The following is a 22233-nucleotide window of genomic DNA, read 5'->3' as shown; positions in this document are numbered from 1 at the left end:
CGGTGTTTGTTTTTCTGTTTGATATATTCGGGGGGACTTGTTGAACGGTCCCTCCTTTTGCTGTATTCAGTTTCATATATGACTAACGGTATCGGGAAACCGTTTATAAATCTATATATAGAGAGAACTATGATATTGGTAACCAGCTATTCTTCAGGACTGTGAGGACAAATAAACATTTATAAAGAAGATGCCATCCCCATAGGGAAAAGGTGAGTGAAATGAGTATTGGTTCTAGGTTCTACATATTAATTTTGGTTTCTCCTGTGATCATTATACTGTGGGGGCAAATAGACATTTGTGGGGACAGATGAACATTTATAGAGAAGATGACATCCCCATAGAGGAAAGGTAAGTGAAATAGATATTGATTATAGTCATTTTATCCCATTTTAACACTATCCCATTTTTGCATTGGGTGATTCGTGGTAGTGTAGGGGATTCGTGTATTTATAGTGTGAGTGATCTGGGTAATCTGTATATACCTATCTACACTACAGGAGTATCTGTTTCTCTCATACAGATGCTGCATAAAAAATGTTTTTGTATTCAAGATACGAATTATATAAAGGCTAGTATAACAATTTCTAAATTTAGGCCACCTTTCCTGAAGGTTTTCAGCTTAAAGATCCATTCTGTCTCTCCTTTTGAGAGATATTCTATGTTATTGCCTCCTCTCCAGTTGGGGGGAACCCAATCTATCCCGATAATTTTCAGTGTTTCTGGGGAGAACTGAGGACAAGCATTGCAGTGTTTAGGAACGCTATGTTTGATGTTTTTGTTCCTGATGTTGCCTAGATGTTGCAAAATTTTTTCAAGGGTCGAATGGTTCTTCCAACACATTGCAAACTGCAACCACATTCTAGGAGATACACCACATTTTTGGAGTTGCAATTAATAAAATGTTTAATATTATATGTGATGCCCGTGTTTGTGCCTATGAATCTATTGGTCTTTTTAGGTAAGTAAGTGCACATCTTGCAGTGTCCACAAGTGAAGAAGCCTTCCGGTTTGGCCCCTAGGAAGTTATCGGGTACTACCAAGAATAACCAAAACCCAGAAATCAGACAATGGCAGCATGATCCTTCTGTTAGGCTTTTGCCTCAGATTCCTCAACCCTTTATGTGATCACCGTGTCCCTCCCATTCCTGACATGGTTTAAAAGGTGCAAAGCTTGAAGAAATTAAAATTATCCAACACCCCACCCCCTCAAAAAAAAATACAGACACCCATGTCCGGTACTATACATTCAAAACTTGTCATGGTTGGTTTTAAGGTATGTTGTCTGGGTTTAGCAGGAAATGCTCAACTTCCCTGACCTCACTACAATTAAAGTAAAATACACTTATGCCAATATGAACATGTCTAAGACCTGTACACAAAAACACAGACACGGGCCCGGGAATCAAGGAGGATCCAGATGCAGATCCCAGATCCCCGATGGTCTCTGTATCCCAGCTCTTAAACAGATGGAAAAAAATGCTATCCTCCTGCTTGAAATACATCTCTAAATCAGCTAAGCAAGACCTGTAGATGCTGTCTGCAGCTCATCACACCAACAGGAGGTTTAAATGCAGTCTGCTCCAAATCCATGAAATATGTATGGTGCACAACAGACTTGGCTAAAGAAAGGGCAAGCAATTTTTGTACTCAGACTCTACCTCTGAAAAAGAGGACTTCTGGGCTGACCTGGATTCCGAAGAGGATATCCAAGATCAAAACCACAGCCCACAGACTGCCAAACTATCCAAGGATCTTTCTTGTCAGACACCCAAGACTAGTCACTCCAGTTTACTGGCCAAGTCTGTCCTTTCCATCCAGCACTGAGCCTCCACAATTGACACCAGATCTTATTGTGGCCTCCAATAGAGCTATCATACGAAGCAAGGTGCAAGTGGTCTTTGAGCCTGCCCTCTGTGCTCATATGTGGGGCTACAAAAACAAGAGGTCCTAATCTTCATAGGACATTCAGAGGTTGATGTCTATGTCGGGTGCCATGGAAGTTTGAACTAGGGACCCTGGCTATGGTAGGTAGTACACATAAACGTTATACCACAGGGTGGCTTTTGGGTTACTGGTCTCTGCCTCCCCATGGACATAATATACCCGTAGCACTTGTTGCTTGTTATGGCAATCAAGAGGTTATAAATACATGGGCAAGCTCAGTCCTAGAGCATTGTGTTCCATGCCCTGTCTATATTCTGTGGACAATCCAAGTAGGAGACACGGGAGTCTGGGCTGTTTGAACGCTTTGACGTCAGCGGGAACTCCCCTGACGTCAGCAGGAACTCCCCTGAAATCAGCAGGAACTCCCATTAACGTCAGCGGGACCGCCCACCGACGTCACAGGACCGCCTGCTGACGTCAGTGTGCAGTCCTGGCCGCGTCCTGCAAGGGAAGGCTCCGGGTAGCCGGAGGCCAAAAGTTCCCAGGTATGCCTATCACTAAGAAACTAATGCTAAAGTATGTAGCCAGAAAATACTGTTCAGGGTGGTAGGCTAGTTTCTGAAAAGTAAACAAAAACAGTGACAGTCATGCCAGGTAACAGTGGGCAGGCAGAGAACAACAGACCAGGGAGAAAAAAGCAATGAAAAAAGACCAATGTACAGCATACAATGAGTAAAATTGCTGTAGGTTTTGCCTATGAAGAAAACAATTGAGTCTATTTACTAAACTTATTAACTATTCACTAAGTTGGCAAAAAAAGGTCCTGGGGGGTTGTGGCACTGCTGTTGGGGACCAGTGGGGCCAATGATGGGAGATTCTATAATCTCCCTCACCGGGCCCCTTAAGCGGTGCAGGCCCTGGTGCCTTGCACCAGCTGCACCCCTTTTTGTTCTGCTATTGTCAAGTGAACTATCCAAGATCATGTGACAATTTGAACACCTAAGCTGCCCTGACAACTGAAATATGTAAGAAATACAAGATCACTTCACAGGAAAAAAATCTTATCCATCTACCTTAAACTACCAAACCACCGATGACATCCTGAGATTCTTTAAAGTAACATCACCTACTCAATATCATAGCTGAGACAGAGTCACACACAGAACGAAAACCTTGCTGGTTAAAGGACATTCTGGACAATGGAAAGGATGTAGCTTTGTCGTCCCTAGACTTATTTGCAACGTTTGATACCACTGACCATACAATGATAAACATCTAAAGGAGGTAACATCTTTTCTGACTGACTGCACACAGGCTGCGAACATAGACAATTTGAAAGTTCCTGTCACTAAAGTAAATTGTGTAGTTCCACCATGGGTTATGCCTATCATCTTGTTCACCATATGCATCAAAGCACTTGCAGACCTCATGCTATCAAGATACGTGGATGACACACAAATATACATTGAAACATCAGAACAGCATAGAAGGAATGCTAACATCATCATCTCATGCCTCAAGAAATTCAAGTTCGGATGATGGCTAACCTACTACAACTCAACCAAGACTGAACTGATGGTGCTAGAATCTAGATTTCGTCCGTCATCAATTACTTCCCGACAATCAAAGTACTCTTTTTCACCATAGGTAACCCCCACATTTCCTCTCTCCCCATCTGAGAATCACTTCACTTAAATCACTACAGAAAATGCAAAATAGCACATCTGCTTTCCAAAACGAATTTGAAGGGTAACCACATCACTAGTTCTATCAAGCTATATAGGTGCATGCCAGACTACCTGTTTTCTGCACTGCCAGGAATACAGAACACCACAGCCAGAATAATCTCTGGGAAGTACAAATTTGGTCACATATCTGTTACACTCAGGTGGCCATTCAAATTCTGTACACTAGGTGCACAGTGGTGGAAAACCCTCCCTCTATTAATCAGGATAACAGAAGACCAGCCTATATTCAGGCACAAACTATTGGTTTGCTATTATGCAAGACATTTCTATCCATCACCTCCTTAGCTTTCTTTCTTTTTCCTACCTCCTTAAGCACATAGAAGCAGGGTTTGATAGATCAAAACAGAAGGGCCAGGGTTGAATGATAGAGCTCTTTACATTAAGCAGAACTCATCTGGTAATATTTTAAGACTGACCTTAGGTGCAACAGTACTTTTAAATTACTGAAATAAATTATGATACATGAGGGAGCCCCAAATGTAATATTACATTTGATATCACTTGCCTATATCGCTGCTTTCCCTGCTTTGCTGTATATACCCTGCATAATGGATGAACAGAAAATACCAAGAAGCTTGGTTCATCTGGTGAAGGCACATTATACAGATCAGTGTAGTGGGTGCACATGCTGAATGCACCTACTCCCTGTCTTTAGCTTGGAATTATGTATTTTATTTCGTCTGGTTACAGTGCACCTCCCTAAAAGTATTTTACAGTGAACCTCCCCTCCAGTTTATGCTCATAGATTAAATTCCCAGAAATGTGAAATCTTAATGATAGGCATCTCTTACAAAGTTCATGTATAGATTATCAGCAAGCCTGTGACGTGGGAGTGTCGGCGTAAAAAGGGTAAAATCCGGTGGGTTTGCCACTTTTCCTGCAGGGCACAAAGTAACCAGCACTAACCCAAAGCGGCTACATCAAATTCCCAGTGTAAAAAACTGCCACCACCAAATTAGTTTTTAGGATTTAAACCCATTGGAAGGCTTTGGTAACCACCAATATACCATTTCCCAATTCTGCCTAAAAACCCAATCTAGTAAAAAGCTTTGCTATAATAATCCAATCACCATGGTAAGGTTAAATAAAAGACTATCCCCAGCCTGAGTTCAATTACAGAGCAAAGACAAAGCTGATAAATTATTTAGTCTGAGCAAAAGAACACAGTGCTTTTGATTCAAAAATGCATATAAAATGAGACATATAAAAACACCAGTACATACAAAAATAAACAAGAACAACAGAATATAGGGTATACCAATGTATAGTTCTGTGTGACTCTTTACCCCATACTTTCCAACAGCCCCCTCACCACCTACATTAAGCATGCGGGTATACATTGTAAAACTGTAGCATATTACAGCAAATCAGTGATTCATGGACCCTTGGCCTTAAAGTGCCAGAGTTGACTTTACTTCTCCAGTTCTAATGGACTCCATTTAATTCTACTGCAAGGGGAAATAGGTACATATGTATTCTTTAATTGGAGTTAGGGAATGTCTCAGTGGGGCTTTCCAGCTATCCAATTTTCAGCTTGCTTACTTTAGCAGTCTAGTGTCCCCCCTTAATGTCTTTGTTTTAATGGCCATCAGTGATTTTCCTACATGTACATTACTGTTGTGGAGCATGTCTACTAAGGTTTGCAATTAAAAGTGACCACAGTATCATAACAATTCCCAGTTTCTATAATCTCGCATCGTTGCATACAATTAATTAAAATAACTGACCGAATAACATTTATTTATATAATTCTTTATCATCATATCAACATACTCTTATGGTATTACAATAGTGAATAGGCTAATTAACAAAACTAAAACTGACTATATACAAATTATCACATGGTAAGACATACTGGTACAAAAGGAGAAAAAGACCCTGTTCTTGTTGCAATCTATTATAAAATTGAACAACAATGAGACACTTTTTTAAGTGACAGGGCCACTTTGTTTTGTTACTACTTCTAAAGATGGTTTGTATGGGGCCTGTTGCCTAAATATGTCCTCTTTTGAAAACATACACCTATAGCTTTAAGCAATTGGTAATAAACTTCATATAAAGGCTGATAGTAGATAGTGTAAAAGGGATATAAAAATGCAGAAACAAAAAAAATCTTATCTCTATTAGAGTTTTGCCAATCTTACACAGTGTTACTAACATACAGATCATTGCTTCATGAACTTACTCAAGAAGGAAACAACCACAAAAAATCATCATCATTGACTGTTATATTTCTTTTTCTGCCACTAAAGTCTCAGGAGCCTAAAACTGAATTTATCTATCATATTAAATGGGTTTTCTCAAAACAACATGTCCTCGTTCTGTCACAGGTACACAAAAAAAACACATTTTCGGTAACAACAAAAATATATATGCTAGTGGTAATGTGAACAAAGGCGACTTAGTGTTTCAAAAGAATCAGATACTGCCACCCCATGGTTGTGTTTTTCATTTCGGATTATACCGTAATACATAATAAGTTGAATGTGAGTAAATAATGTGTTGCTTTTTCTTTTGTATGTGATACATTTGCCTTGGATAATTAAAAAAAAATTGGATATTCAAAATTGTGAATCTTCCTTGACTAGCTATTTTATTCCGAGTCGTTTATGGCAAAAGAGCCATTAAAATAATACAGTTACACATTTTTCAGTACATGAATAAATCTAAAATATCTGTTAAAAAAATACTCAAGCTATCGATTTAAAGGATTTACAGAAATAATTTGCACACAAGAAAAACAGATGTTTCTGCGCCTGTATGAGAAGCTTAATCTTGACATTTAACCCACTTTCTGTCAGCATTTCCCATTTATTTCACAAGCGTCTGATTTCAATAAAAAATATTTTTGGAACAAAAATGTAAAGAAATAGCACGATGAGCAAGATGGAAAGGAAAGTGTCTGATGAAACATTTTGTGATCAAGTACTGGAAGAACACATGAACACATAAGATGCTGAAACTATAATATATGTTGAAATGGAGGAGATAAAATTCCAATTTTAAAAAAGGCACCAAAAAAGTGTAATTTTGAGAATTATTTAAATTCTTATTGTTTCTAAGAAATACAGTACAGTTTGACCAGCATAAGCAGATTCAATATTCAACATTTGAATTAGACATTGGAATTCAGATTATTTCAAGCATTCATTAGTGTTGCTGTTGTGAAGCATAAAATATTCTGTTTTTACTGTTATTTGAGCATATATTACTTGACAAAAATATGCTAAAGCATAATAAAGCCGAGGTGTTTAATTGAAAAGTCTGGTCATGTAAACTGTGTATATGATGGGATACACTATGTGTATCCTTTAACCATAAAAAGGAGCTCATAAAAAGTAAGGTATTTGCTGCGAGACACAAAGCATTTTATATGTGCTGCTGAAAGAGGGTGTACAGGGTCTGCAACAACGCTTAGGTAGGTGGTATGTGTCAAAGTCACATCTACATGAATAGTGTGGCCCAAGGTTTCCCAGCAGAACATGTCCAAAGGATCACACTGCCTCTGCCAGCTTGCCTTCTTCCCATAGTGCATGCAGGTAAGTGATGCACATGCACCCAGCTATACGCGTGATGTAAAAAAAAACAACCTGATTCATCAGACCAGGACACTTTCTTCCATTGCTCAGCGGTCCAGGCCTTATGCTCATGTGCCCATTGTAGGCTCTTTTGGCAGAGGACTGTGGTCAGCATGAGCACGCTGATTAGTCTGTGGCTACACAGCCCCGTAAGTGACAAACCAAGATGCACTGTGTGTTCTGACATCTTTTCATCAGAACCAGTATTATTTTTTTCAGCAATCTAAGCTACAGTAGCTTGTCTGTTGAATTTGATGAAACGTCCCTGTGACAGAATGACCTGTCATACAGGGCACCAAGGTACTCAGAGATGGCTCCAGTCTGGCTGTCAAGCAAAGATAGCACAGGTAGGAACTCCATTGTTTAATTAATCCCATCAATAGGATTGCTGCCAGTGGATTAAAGGCTGAGTTGTCTACATGCACCTATTTATCAATGTTAATTTATGTTAATGAAGTTCTGTGGATATATGAGTCTATGTTTTACAACAATAAACTGTTCGTTCTTGCTGTACTCAATTCAAGGTAGTTGTGTCTACTTATTGGGTACACATAGCAGGGTTCCAAGGTGTGCATGCTGGCTGGTGCTGGAAGTTATTCCGGGGACAACAGGAGGATACTGAGTGATCTCTGGGAGTTACTACAGCTCTCTTGGTGAACCCGTTACAGTTCCCCACATGCATCAATGAGCCTTGGCCACCCATTACCCTATCGCTGCTTTGCTGCTTTTCCTTCCTTAGACCACTTTTGATAGTTACTGTCAACTGCAGGCAGGGAACCCTACACAAGAGCTGCAGTTTTGGAGATGTTCTGACCCAGTTGTCTAGCCATCACAAGTCACTCAGATCCTTACGTTTGCCCATTTTACACTTTGAGGAAGAAATGTTCACTTGCTGCCTAATATATCCCACCCACTGCAAAGTAAGTGGACTCTAGCGCACAGTCCGCTGAACACATACAATAGTGAGATCGAAATATCTAAATTGTCACAAAAATAACAAAATGAAGAAAACTCTGTATCAAAAAATCTCAGCGTGTTATAAAGAGCAATAATAAATACTAAATAACTAAAAAATAACACTAATGATGTACTAATTATGTGCTAAATGATGTATTAAAACTTGTGTATAATATAAACACTGCAGATAAACTGAGTTCAAGTAATAAAGTGCAATCAGTACAATAATGTACACACTTTAGGCAAACTTAAAAATACATTAATATGATATATGTGCAAACAACAGAATGATTGTGCAATTTGCAAAATAAATAAAACAGACTCAGAGTAAAAAACACTCTGTGTATTATCAAGTTCAGTTGAAGGTGCCTGGAATAATTTCAATTCCTATAAATTTTATTTTATTGGGGGAGCCCTATAATGATTGGGGAGATTATATCTTTCAGAGCCTTTGCTAATAAGTCCAAAATGTTCAAAGATACTGGACATTGTATTAAAGATATGAAGTCCTAAAGCTACAATGTATAAGGTGTACAATACATTTTTTCAGATTATATATGGTTTTTACATAAAGAAACATTGTATTCCACATGTATTTTTATCTGCCAGTTTCACTCGTAATAGAACTGAAGACAAAAATAAAGAACAAAGAAATATCACAATAAGATCATTAATCAATTGCCCCCAAATAAAACAAAGAAAACATATGCAGTAATTGCCATTATCTATTTTAAGGTCATAGTTGCTATAATTTTTGGACTGATGGTTTATGAACATCCATTTCATAGCCAGTTGCATTAATTTGTACAATTACATTTGTAAAGCATACAATGCTTCTATTACATACATGCCGAGGATAGCAGTACCAATATATTTAAACAAAGGAGAATGACATTCTATTATTCTAGATAATTACACATCCTTTAGCTGTCAACAAAAAACAATGAACCTATTTACTGTCGATTACAGAAATGAAGAATCACAAAGCAAAGACTTGACCTTAAAAGTATGAACATTGACCCTTTATTCTTGCAACCTCAAGACAGCTTTCCCAAATTAAAATCACATGATTGGACTCAGTAAGATAAACAGTGATGGTGTTTACTAATATATAAGAGCTTTTAAGTAATATAAGTTTTTAAGACTGTGTCAGGCCCCATTCAGGTTGTGGAGCTGCTAATCTCTAGTTTCCTCACTACAGTTCCCCTGTTTTGCTACAGTTCCCCTGTCTCGCTACTGTTCCTCTGTCTCTCTGTAATCCATTCCTGGATTTCCTTATGCTCTGTCCATAACTTCTTATTCTTGAATTCAAGTCATGTTCTTAGCTTCAGCTTCTGATTATTAGTGATTCTGTAGGCAGGGTTTAGTGCTAGGACCCACTGAATATTGGAGTACTTTGGCTTAGTGGTGGGCTAAGCATACTATGGCCATAAGATGTGACTAAATCTCTAAGTGTCGTCATATAGTCCTAGGCTAGTTCCTGTATTTTTGTGTGTCTTTTATGTACCTTTTCCCTCTTTTCCCAGAATCATCTGAGGATCTCGGTTCCTCTCTCCTCCCATGTCCCAGTTAAGATATCCTATGCTTGCTTAAAGGAGAAGCGTCTGAGGATCTCAGCTCCTCATTCCATCCCCTGTGTTCCTTGCCCTGTTTCCCCGTCCTCTGTTGTGTCATGTACCATGTATGTCTTGTCTGGCTATGTTCCTTGCTCTGTCCCCTTGCTTGCTCTGTCCCCCTTGCTTGCTTATGTTTCTGCTGTTACACTGTGAATTCATATTTAACATGGAGGGACAGCTTAACACGATGGCGAAAGGATGTGAGAACGCTACAAGGAACCCTTTTAAACAGAACAATGATATGAGGACATTCAGACTGCAGTACTGGATTTTATTTTTTTCGGTTTTAGAAAATGTCTTTCTCCTGAGGAAGCCAATTATTTAGTTTGGCGAAATGCGTAGAGACACTGAAGATCACATAACGGAGTTTTATCTCCATGTATGTATATATATATATATATATATATATATATATATATATACATACATACATATTAGCCCCTGCTGACGATATATATATATATATATATAAATATTAGACCCTGTTGCTAATATATTTTACATTGAAAAAAAATTAGCCCCCAGTAAAGTATTTCCTTGGGCCCCACTCCACGTTCCCTAGCATGCAGTCACTACCTCCGCTACCACACACAAAAAAATGTTTGCCGCATTCACCATAGATTAGGAGTCAGTTCAGTCTTCCCTCCTTCTGACCTTACCGTGACATTGAGAGTTCCTCTACCCCGTAATCATCCCCAGAGTCCCTTTGTCCCCTCATTCACTAAACCACATGTCCCTTTTACTTATTCCCTGTAGTTCAGGTATAGATCAAATAAACACATGTAAACAGCACTTGTATGTATAGATCAACTGAATAAGACATAAAAACTCTGTATTTGCAGGTATACATAAATAATGTATGGAAACATAGCATTGCAGGTATAGATCAACAGAACACACAAACACAGCATTGCAGGTATAGATAAACTGGAAATCACATGTAAACTCAGCACTGAGGGTATAGATCAAATTAATAACACATGGAAACAGAACTGCAGGAATTGATCAACTTAAAACATAAAAACCCTGCAGGTATACATAAATAATGTATGGAACTATAGCATAACATATATGGTTCAGCAGAATAACACAAAAACCAAGCGTTGCAGGTATAGATCAATTGGAATTCACATAAAAACTCAGCATTAAAGGCTATAGAGAAAACCCCCTTAATTACAGGCATATATCGCAGGTTGTGCATCCCAAAGGCCAGCCCTGGCATCCACATTGCCAACATAGAACCTGACCAGCACCCAAATCACACACATAGGACTTGCCATCTTTGTCCCCCAAACAGACAGCATGAGTTTACTTTGTCCCCAAACAGCCTGCCCTGTGCCATCTTTGTCCCATAAACACGTTACCTGTGCCATCTTTGTCCCATAGACACCCTGCCTGTGCCATCTTGGTCCCCAAGGCTTAAATACCCTGCTTGTGCCACATTTGCCTTTGCACAAATCAATTATACATATATGATGCACACAACCACTTTTACAGTAACTCACTTTCACTAACATTCACACAATCATTTATTCTCTCACTCTTTCACACAAATTATTTACACACATTCATTAAAGCATTCTCACAAATTGATTAATTCTCTCATTCATTCACACAATTCATCCACACATTAATTCATGCTCTCACCCACTCACACAATTAATTTACACATTAAATCATACTCTCACTCATTCACACATTAATTCATTTTGTCTCTCACTCATTCACACAATGCATCCACACATGAATTCATTCATTCTCTCACTCATTTTCACTCTATTTATTTCAATATAGTTTAATTTAATATATATTAGTACCTTCCTTTCTCACTATCTACCCCACCCTCTCCCCCTTCTCACTATCTACCCTCTCCCCCCTTTGAAGTTCACTTACCTTGCAGAAGTCCTGCAGTGGTACCGCGAGGCCTCTGTCCCGCTGCTCTGCCGTGGTGCGCGCTGCTTCATTGCTGAGGGTCAGTATATGACATCATATTCCGGTGCGCCCCTCCCTCTCCCCTCTGTGTCAATCAGTGCTTTCTCATGGCGGCTGGACAAAAAAAAATTGACAGTGTTTCAATTGGGGGGGCACACGGAGGGGCACAGCATGCTGTAGGGGGGACCATGGCCTCCTCTGGCCTGTACAAAGTATATACGCTAAATGAATGCCCAAATGTTGCACCATTTTGCAAAAATAACTAATATATATTAAATGCACAAACTCTGGACATAAAAGAGGATGTTATAAGAAAATAATGCATATTTTAAAAAATCCAATTATGTTTTGGGTATCATTTTCATTTAATTTGCACTAAAAGGTTACAGTACTTTATATTGCATTTTTAATGTAAGATTAGATGATGAATTTGCATTAATAAAACAGTGACATTATGACAGTTATTTGCTATACATGTAAAGTAAAATTATTCTTTGATTTCTGTGAATGAATGTAATGCTGAACTAATAAGATAAGACATTTCATGAATACAGAACTTAATGAGAAATTGAACAATAGTCACCTTTATATTAGAAATGGCAAAAAAATGTAAAATGGTTTACTTCATCATGTTAATAATATCCACAAATGTATTAAAAATGAAACATTTAAATATAAATCAAGCTGCATCGATTTCTCCTTCTAACATATGGTACATATTGACCTATATATACATTTAAAATACCTTTACTAGCACGTAGTCATATTTAGACAAATGACAATGAGGTTCTTTGTGCTACTAACCTGTACTAATAAAGAAATATTATGTATTTCATAATATTGTACAATACGCACACAATGCAATAGGACAGTAAAGACATCAACTGCTGTTGTGCAAAAATGTTCATAAGAACAAAACAATAATAATACAACTTACAAACAGAAACACCCTGGCCTTTATTTGTGGAGTATGGTCAAAAGACCTTAAAGTACAACATATCTGTTTTTTGATTAGCATTTCTAACGATAATATATGTCCAATTCTCCTGTACCTTACTTCATCTAGAATGTAAACCTTGATTGATATGTCTGTTGAATGGTCTTTGTGTTACTCTATGTGTAAAGTCTGTCTAAAGCATTTTGTCTAAAAGCATTATGCTCCTATGGTCCCCACATTTACTCACGCTGATGGCCAACCAATGTCTTGGTGTCCACTCTCTTACAACACTGGCACTTCATACTCGAGCCCCTAAAATCAAACGTGGAGACAATGATTGTTTTCTAAAAATATACACTTTCACCAACCCACTAAAAAGTTAGGATCCAGATATTTGGGAACATACAAGGTCATCCAGAAACTCAATGATGTTTCTTTTAAAAAAATACCTTCAATACAATCAATGGATCCCAACGGTATATCTACACCCTTCTATTCAAATATACCCCTAACCGCCCTTTTGGTTCCTCTAATGACCTGCGTCTCTCTCTTCTACCATCATAACCTCTTTCAACTCTTGCATTCAGGATTTCATCAGTGCGGTACCCCTTCCTCATTCTGTCAGACTTTCTCCCTACTACTTTTAAAAGCTTTCTGAACGCTCACTTTTCTCAAGAAGAACCTTTCTTCCTAAAACTTTCAGCCAACATCCAAATTAAGCCATCTGACCAACAACCCCTACTGATCAACCTTACTTGAACCAACTAATCCCCATTCAAGCATCCATCTCCAACCACCGACTAGATTGTAAACTTGTAAGAACAGGGCCCGCTTCGTTTTTTGTACCAATTTTCACCTGCCCGAGACATGCTCCTTGAGGGTGACTTCCCATACTGTGCCAAATGGTCAGTATGGGCCTGCCCATGCCCCATTAGTTTAAAGCCGACCCCAAATGCATGCTTAGTATTTGGAACCTTGAAATATTCAAGCAACAGAATATGCTGCTCTTGTATAATCACTCACCTACAGTCAGACAGAGTTGGGGTATTCTAAAAATCAGATAGCGTCTAGACTTTTGTAATTAAGTATGTCCAGCCACGAGTAGGTTATTTTTTAATATAACACTTACTAGTTATCGCGCACCTTGTGTTCACTTGCTGCAAAATATAATGAGTACTAACATGGCACATGTGGAATGAGATGTTTCTTAACATAACTGTTTAGATCCAGAATAAATACATGGAATTGAGAAAGGTCCTTTAACGCAGCTTGTAGATTGGTGTCAGTATCTTGTAGTATGCTTCTGATGTCTGGTTAGTTTTCTATCACAAATTAGTGGACTGTCAATACATTTGTCTATAGTCAAAACCATTGTTGATACATATGAAACGTTGATACAAAATGCCCTTGTTAGTTTTTGAAAAAAAGTTAGATAATGGCCAGCCTCTCCCTAGAAGCTGAATCCAATGAAATACTTAGCTCAGAATCCTTAGGATGACACCAACCTTTGGGGATATGATTTCATGATATAGCTGTCCAGTGTTTGTCCTTCATGGTAACATTGCCAGAAGTGACAGACATTTCATTTCCATAGACATTTGTCTCTCAGGAACTCTACTCATTTTGTTTGGGCCACCAAACAGCTGTCAGGTATCAATGACTTTCCAAGAGGGCTTTCTAAAAAGGACAATTTGAATTGTACCTTGTGTCCATGAACATGATCATTCTAAGCTTTAGCCATTTCATGAAAAAAGTTGAATGAGCTTGGACACACGATAAAAAAAGAGTATGGGGATTTTAAGAGAGACTTTTTGCCTTTTTTCAACAGTTTTTTAGTTTTTTCACAATAACCCTTCCTAGTACCTACATTATTATAATTTTATGGTACTGTACGTGGCCCAATGTGTCTTACATTATATAACATTTATCCAGTATGTTGGTAAAACACAGACTAACTTAATGTGATCAATATTTATTCCCTTTTACCAATAATTTGTATAAAAAGGGACTTTTAGACTGCTAGCAAGTAATATCCTACTTACATCTTATTCACCCTTGAACTTGAAGTGGTTGGTGGTTTCTAACCAGTATTTTGTTATACTATGAACTGTAAAGCCCTAGGTAAATCTACCAATACTCTATAAGTAAAAATACATGCATACATACATACTTTACGAGTTAACCATAACAGATAAGATATATTACTATAAAACATCCTTTTGCAGATAAAAAAAAGAAAGTTCTAAGTTTTGGATGCTTTAGCTCTGTATGCAAATCTCCAGAGTGTGATAGAAAAAAATAGAATGTTGAGCTATATCTCCTGAAATCCAAGTTCCCACTTACACAAAGATAAAGCCTTCCAGCACATTCCGTATATGCATTGGCTACTGGGGATTCACAGCAGAATGATGTTACTTGATACTTTTGTTGGGAAAAATAGCTGTTCTGCAGAAAGTCTAGTGCAAATCTGATGATCAGAAAACATAATATTTGTTAACACTATCATCTTGTAATCTTTCTGTGTAAATTGATGTTTTTCCTATACAAAACAAATATTACACAGCAAAACACATTCAGTCCAACTAAAAAAAATAAACAATAGGGAGGCATGACACAATGTGTACATAAAATATGATAAGATAATAAAGATAACGTAGAACTTAGAAAGACACAGTGACAAACAACAACCCTGACTGCGTACAATTTTGATGGTACTAAATACACACTAAATAGACGTGCATTCAGATGTTAAAATCTACTGCTGTGAGTACTCCCTATACAATTTAAACATAATGAGAATAAAGCTAAAATATACCGTATTTGCTCGATTATAAGACAAGGTTTTATAATCGTCTTATAATCGAGGTCATCTTCTAATCAGACCTCAAATAGAGGTCTGACTATGAGACTAAGATCCAGATCCCCCGCAGAGCTGCAGGGGACCTGGATCCTCCTGTCTGGTAACCTCAGCTGCTGCCGGCACTTCCACCAGGCCAGGGAAAAGTGCTGGCAGCAGCGGAGGTTTCCTATGCACATGGCGCATCTTCTCCGGCTGCCAGAGAGGAGAATTTCCTGCAGCGCTCTGGCAGCCGGCGAACGTCCGCTCGATGGACACAGACAACCCCCGGCAAGTATCGCCGGCCTCCACCCGCTGCCCCCACCAGATACCAGGGAGTCAGAAGCACTGGTATGTCGAAGGAGGAGTGGTATATGGGGGGCATAAGGCTTTTCTGGAGGCAGAGTGCCCCATGATATGCCTTTTAACCCCCTTATGCCACTCTGCCTCCAGAAATGCCTTTTAACCCCCTATATGCCACTCTGCATCCAGAAATGCCTTATACCTCCTATATGCCACTCTGTTCCATGATATGCATTTTAACCCCCTATGTGCCAGAGTGGTATATAGGGGTATAAGGCATTTCTGGAGGCAGAGTGGCATATAGGGGGTTAAAAGGCATATCATGGGACAGAGTGGCATATAGGAGGGTATAAGGTATATCAGGGAGGCAGAGTGGCATATAGGAGGGTATAAGGTATATCAGGGAGGCAGAGTGGCATATAGGAGGGTATAAGGCATATTTTTTTACTTAACTGAGTGTGCTGTATTTTGCACATGCTCAATTGTCCTTTACCGCTTGTCCTGTAGGTCAATGCAAGGTACAGTGGATTTTAATTAACCATTTTTAGCTTTTAGTACATCCTGTAAAATTAAACACAATTCCAAACCCACCCCAACACATTCCAAAGTTCATCTCTGTTGTGTCCCTATAGTCATGCTCATCTCTCATTTCAGTTATTTGCCTTTGTCTTTTATTTTCAGTCAGTTGTATTAAGACTGTATATCACTACCCTTAACCCTTATGGTGATGTTAAGATTTAAAGGTATTCTCACTGTTCATCTTGTTTATCTCTTTCTGGCTGCTCCATTCCAATTATATTGTCAAGGGTTTGTTGCTTAGCATTGCTTGATCCAGGAACAATTGACAGGACTCCCTATTGTCTACAGATAAGATGAACTGCAAGGTTTTATGTAAGACTGGTCCCGCAGAAATAAATCTCCACCAAATCATGCAGAATGGAAACAAATAGTCAGCTGGATGGAACCTAAACATAAGCAAATATATTATGTCTTTGCTGCCTACTCTGCAGCATAACAAAAAATATTTATATCCTAAGAAATTAGAAAATTGTCCTATCTATGGAGCATGGAAATTATTTTTTGCACTGCAGATAAAATGTATGTTTTATTCAGGATCATGATGCATATCACGGACGTTAGAATCCATCAAGTGCAATAGAAATTTATGAAAGAAAAACCTCATATAGTATATACATAAGTCAATAAGCCTCAACTGGATATCCATTGAAATATTTTGGCAAATCGCAGGTATGTTTAACGCTAAGACACAATTAACCATTAAAAGGAGTGCCTAATTTTGATGCACTCCAAGCAACCCTTAATTACAAAATACTGCTTTTCAGTGTCACACACTCATGATGCATTGGGTACATACACTCCAGTAAAACTTCTCCATTACAGCTTGATTCAGTAATGAACCAAATGGTGCTCTAACCATGAAACTGGCATACTAGACAAGTTGGAGAATGGTAAGGGAAGTGGCAAAAGCACACTGTCTATTATTTACCATAGAAACAGCATGGTTTGTTGTAAATGTTGAGAATACCTCAACCAAGAACAGACAGCTACAGTACGTCCTTACTCGGGAGCGATACAATCTCTATCAACATACAAGTGTGATCCTGCCCACAAGGGTAGTCCAGAACTGAGATGTGAGGCAAATTTCCTCTGGGCGAGTAAATCAACAACCCCAGATGTACGTTTCTGCCTTGTCAGTGAGGTGTGGTTGATATCACTCTAGGACACCCCAAGTGTAAAGGAGTCCAAATGTGGACCTCTTTACTCACTTGTGCCTGGATGGATACCCACTGCATCCCAGTGATGAGGCCCACAAAGGCTAAAATAAACATCTGGCGATACATACTGCTAGACCCTGGAGGCTGTGTTCCCTTAGTCCCAGTACACTGAGAACCAGACTATGTCGTCATTTTGTGGTGCTCGGACAACCTTAAGGGAGCAGAAGAGCTCTCACCAGCTTGTTACTGTATGTGCAGACACATATTTAACTCTGACACGGTCACTATTCTCATTGCAAAGAGGCCTAGCTGGCATAGGCTAGAATTTGTCCTTGTGTGTGTAAGTATGTAACTAAGGTATCTTTGTATGTGTGTGTAATTATGTCAGTGTGTTAGTGTGTGTGTTGCACACAAACTTTCACCATATAAATATTTGTTTTGAACCTGTTTTGTCAATATAGTAATTTTAATCACACAGGCTACTAGTATATAAAAACAAAAACAGGCCCAGTCATAACTAGGTATATTACAAGTGCTCAAAGTTGTTTTATCAATGATGGCTAATCAAGGGTTTATAGACCAAAACTATTTTCTCTGGTAAACCAGTAGTCATTTTATTAGACCTTAGCCTAGGAATACAACAAGTGCTTAAGTTTTTATAAAAGAGTTTAAGACCAGGAGACAAATGCTTTGTAAAAGCTTCCTAGGGAGTCAGTTGCAGGATACAGCTCGAAGCAAAGACTAGTACAAATCACTTGCTCCCAGAAATGTATCACAAAGGACAGTCTTAAATAAACCAGTAGCAAACGCGGAGAGAAACTAAATGGGGTTGTATAGATTGCACCGGGCAATGTATGCAGTAACAAAGCTTCACAGGAAAACAACCTGGGTTACTTGTTCTAAAGTCATGATAGGAAAAAGTCGGAAAGGACTATTTTGCAATTAAAGTAACCAAAAAAAGATAAAAATAAACTAATAAGATCAAACTTTACATTTCTTTTAGCCACAACTACCTAAAACTTTTGCACAGTACAGTATATGACTGTAAAACTATAAGATAGGGTGTAATGTGCTTAGGGCATTTTTTCCATGGTTGTTTAAATGAGTGACCAACATATTTTCTAAGAATGCATATATCACCTAGGTTTATGCAATACATTCTATGTGCCCCTAGCTTTAAAACTACAACACTTTATACATTTAGGTAAGACATGTATTATGCCTACTATTGACAATGCTGTACTAAATGTAAAAGTACATCATCCTATTTTCATTCTGTTTCTTACAAATGTGCAAATGATCGTGGGATTTATTCCTTTAAACCTGCATAATAAGTAAGAGGTTTATTGCTTTTCGCTGAAGGCACATAACATTAAAGAGGTGATGCAGTCATTTATTTTTGCTTCTGGTCCCAAGCTGTAACTATCTAATTGGTGCAAGAAACTTAGATTCAGAAAACATGTATTATGCAATCAATGCTATACAACAACTTGTAACTACAGGGTTCTCCAAGAGGTCACTGCCTAGCCCAATCAGTTTTCCTCCAATCCATATTTACAACCAAAAGTTAATTTCCATTTGTTAGCTGTGTAAAAGATGGATTCATTACACGAGATATGTGTGAGCACTGTAGACTACACATACATTCATACAGAAACTATTTCTCTCACTTCTCTTCTTCCTTGTGTGACTAACCCTAGGCTCATCCCTTTACATTATCACACGTACACATGCTGACACCATACATTAACACTCTAATGCTATTAACAATACTATCACACATACCCTAAAACCATACACTAACACATGCACACATACTCACTCTGACATATATTTACACATACATATACACACACTCTTTCCTTCACTTCCTTTCCCAATCTATTCCATTCTCTCTCTCCTTTTGTTAAGCACAATGCAAATAGATCCATGGAGAAAGAGAGGTACAGAATCGCCTATCTTTCTTAGCAAATTCTTTTTCAATATTCTGGCCTCTTGGAGTAGTTACACAAAAGGTCATCTCCCTGTTTTTCCAGTCGGGGGAGAGGGTGTGCGTGGAGGCTCTGACCTTTTGAGCAATTACTCAAGCTCTAAGAAAGCTCCTCCTGCAAAAAAGCTGATTTGTCTCTGCATGATGCATAACTAATTTGGTAAGATGCATTATGCAGGGCCTACACAATTATAGAAGCTCCTCAGGCCTCCTCTATGCTACAAAGTTATGTGAATAAATAAGATAAATCTTTAAGCTAGTTATTGTAATATGTTTACAATAATCATAAATAATCTTATTAGCTAGAAACAATTAAAATGTTTATGGTCTGCTTCCGAACTGATCTACAAAACCATTGAGGGAATCTGTTACAGACATATTTTCCTCTTCTGGGGGAGTGGTTTTGTGAAGGGGCTAGGACTAGTCATGTGTAGGTGTGGGGCTAGTTCCATACAACCTTTAGTGGGAGAGAATTAGGTGGGGTGTGGGCAGAGATTATGCTCTCTGCTCAGAAGAAGAAGAAGAAACTTACCCTGAGACCCTGAAAATCAGGACTTCTTCTAGAGACTGAGGCATTCCCAGAAACAGTATTAGCAGTATTTATCAGATAAGCAAACCGACAGATTAACATTTTTCTTGGTTAAGGTACTGTGACAAATCCCTTTTGGTAAAAAAAAAAAGTTATTTTTTAACAAAATATAAATAAAAATGAGCAATAACATAAATAAAAAATGCATAAACAATACAGTGAGCTTTGTGGTGTCATGGTGACATCACTGGCATACATAACATATACAAGGAATCCCTAAAGGGATCTCTGTGCATCTTGTACTGATAAAATATACTGTATATCAGCCCCTGTTCACTACACCCAAACCCCTTAAGCCAGAAGGATTACAAATACTACCCTATAGAGTACTATGTAAGTGATGGGTTTGGCCCACTAGAACATAAATAAATTGTATGTGGGGTACATGTGTTTTATAGGTTTTTAACATACTAGTATTTACAATATTTTTTTTTTTAATGAGTTTAAATGAAAGACCCATTTTTCTGAAAAAATAATGTATATTTTTGTATGTGGAATCAAACATGGAAAAGGGGAATCTTAAGTTAACCCATATGTGGTAAAATGGCAAAAACATAGTGTGACAGAATGACCTGTCATACAGGGCCCCAAGGTACTCAGAGATGGCTCCAGCCTGGCTGTCAAACAAAGATAGCACAGGTAGGAACTCCATTGTTTAATTAATCTCATCAATAGGATTGCTGCCTGGGGATTAAAGGTTGGGTTTAATACATGTATCTGTTTATCAATGTTAATTTATGTTAATGAAGTTCTGTGGATATATGAGTCTATGTTTTACAACAATAAACTGTTCATTCCCGCTGTACTCAATAGTTGTGTCTACTTATTGGGTACTCATAGCAGGGTTCCAAGGTGTGCATGCTGGCTGGTGCTGGAAGTTATTCCAGGGACAACAGGAGGATACTGAGTGATCTCTGGGAGTTACTACAGCTCTCTTAGTGAACTCGTTAAACATAGGTTATTTTGAGTGCTAAAAAACTGTACTAAAAGGGTTTAAGTACAGTCCTCTAGGGCAGTCCTTTAGTCAAATAAGGTTAGGAAAACCTATATTTATTATAAACTGTGTTTCTTTGTATACAAACAGCAAAACAAAATACAAAATAGCTCCTAACTGAAGCCCTCACTAGCCTACACATTGCTGGCTCCGACTGACCATCCTAAATATCCACCTAAGCAAAGCCTTAGAAAACCTTCACAATTGGCTTAGAGATCATCCTTGAGTGTCCCCTCAACAGTCTACTGGAATCTACCAAATGTCCATTACTTGTACCTGTTGCATGCTTTGTCAGAATTATGAACTGGACATCTGACATGTACTTCCAATCTGTTCAAAATGAAGGGAGTTGGCCTATTGACAACTGCTCTCCAATTGCTCAACCAGACTGACTCATATGTATGATTTGTGCAGGAGATGTGAAAAAATCCAAATGAAACATCAAGTAATTTAAAAATAAACAGCTTTTTGTGAGGTTCAATTTAAAAACATCTGTAGAAGGCATAGAGGTAATGGCCCACAGGGCTCAATGGGAAGCATCAAAGTGTTCTTCTACCAATAGCCAATATTTCAGAGTGTTTGTCCATGCTGAAAATAGTATTATCATATCACTCCCTGAACAGTAAGCCAAGCTTTTCAAGCAAAGTTAAAATTCCATAATTAAGTCTGTAGGGCATCATAGTAAAATGTCCCAAACATGTGGGACACAATTATCTTAATCTTTTAAAATTTACTTTATGTTCAGCATTTTTTGTCTTTCCCTCTTAGCATAAAACAAAAAGTGAATCAACTATGTGAGTTTTAAAACGTGCATTCGGATCCCAGCTTTGTGATTTACAAAGCAGTTTGATCCAACTCCTTTTAAAGAATAATATCCTTAAAAAACTTGTTATTACATAATTGTTCATATACTAAATACAAGAGTTCAAAGTTTACTTACAGAGTGACAGCAACTTCAATAGTGTTGTTACACTGAGGGGAATATAAATGAACAGTACATTTAAAATTAACAATATGCAAAAAATAACAATAAAAAATAGAACATTCTATTACATAAGCAGGAGAGAGTCCTGCAATTGACAGTCTACAGTAAATAAAATCTATTGCAAGACCCGTGGCCTAAATAATTA

General features: G+C 38.1%; 2 long non-coding RNA genes across 2 annotated transcripts in view; one reads left to right on the top strand and one right to left on the bottom strand.

The window, feature by feature from the left end:
• The window catches only part of LOC128503712 (uncharacterized), a 63140-nt gene extending 56214 nt beyond the window's left edge, over nucleotides 1-6926 (bottom strand). Inside the window, exons 1-2 of the long non-coding RNA XR_008355283.1 lie at nucleotides 6914-6926; nucleotides 2353-2438 (exon numbers count right to left, since the gene is read on the bottom strand). This is a non-coding gene — a long non-coding RNA (uncharacterized LOC128503712). The remainder of the gene's footprint in view (nucleotides 1-2352; nucleotides 2439-6913) is intronic.
• A 592-nt stretch (nucleotides 6927-7518) lies between these two features.
• On the top strand, nucleotides 7519-20919 carry LOC128503791 (uncharacterized). The gene is made up of 2 exons (XR_008355301.1): nucleotides 7519-7560; nucleotides 20753-20919. It is a non-coding gene; the product is annotated as an uncharacterized LOC128503791 (long non-coding RNA).
• Nucleotides 20920-22233: the final 1314 nt, after the last annotated feature.

Source organism: Spea bombifrons, chromosome 8 (genome assembly GCF_027358695.1).
Source record: "Spea bombifrons isolate aSpeBom1 chromosome 8, aSpeBom1.2.pri, whole genome shotgun sequence".
Taxonomy (NCBI): domain Eukaryota; kingdom Metazoa; phylum Chordata; class Amphibia; order Anura; family Pelobatidae; genus Spea; species Spea bombifrons.
The sequence above is the reverse complement of the archived record's forward strand: the minus strand, read 5'-3'. Positions and strand labels throughout refer to the sequence as shown.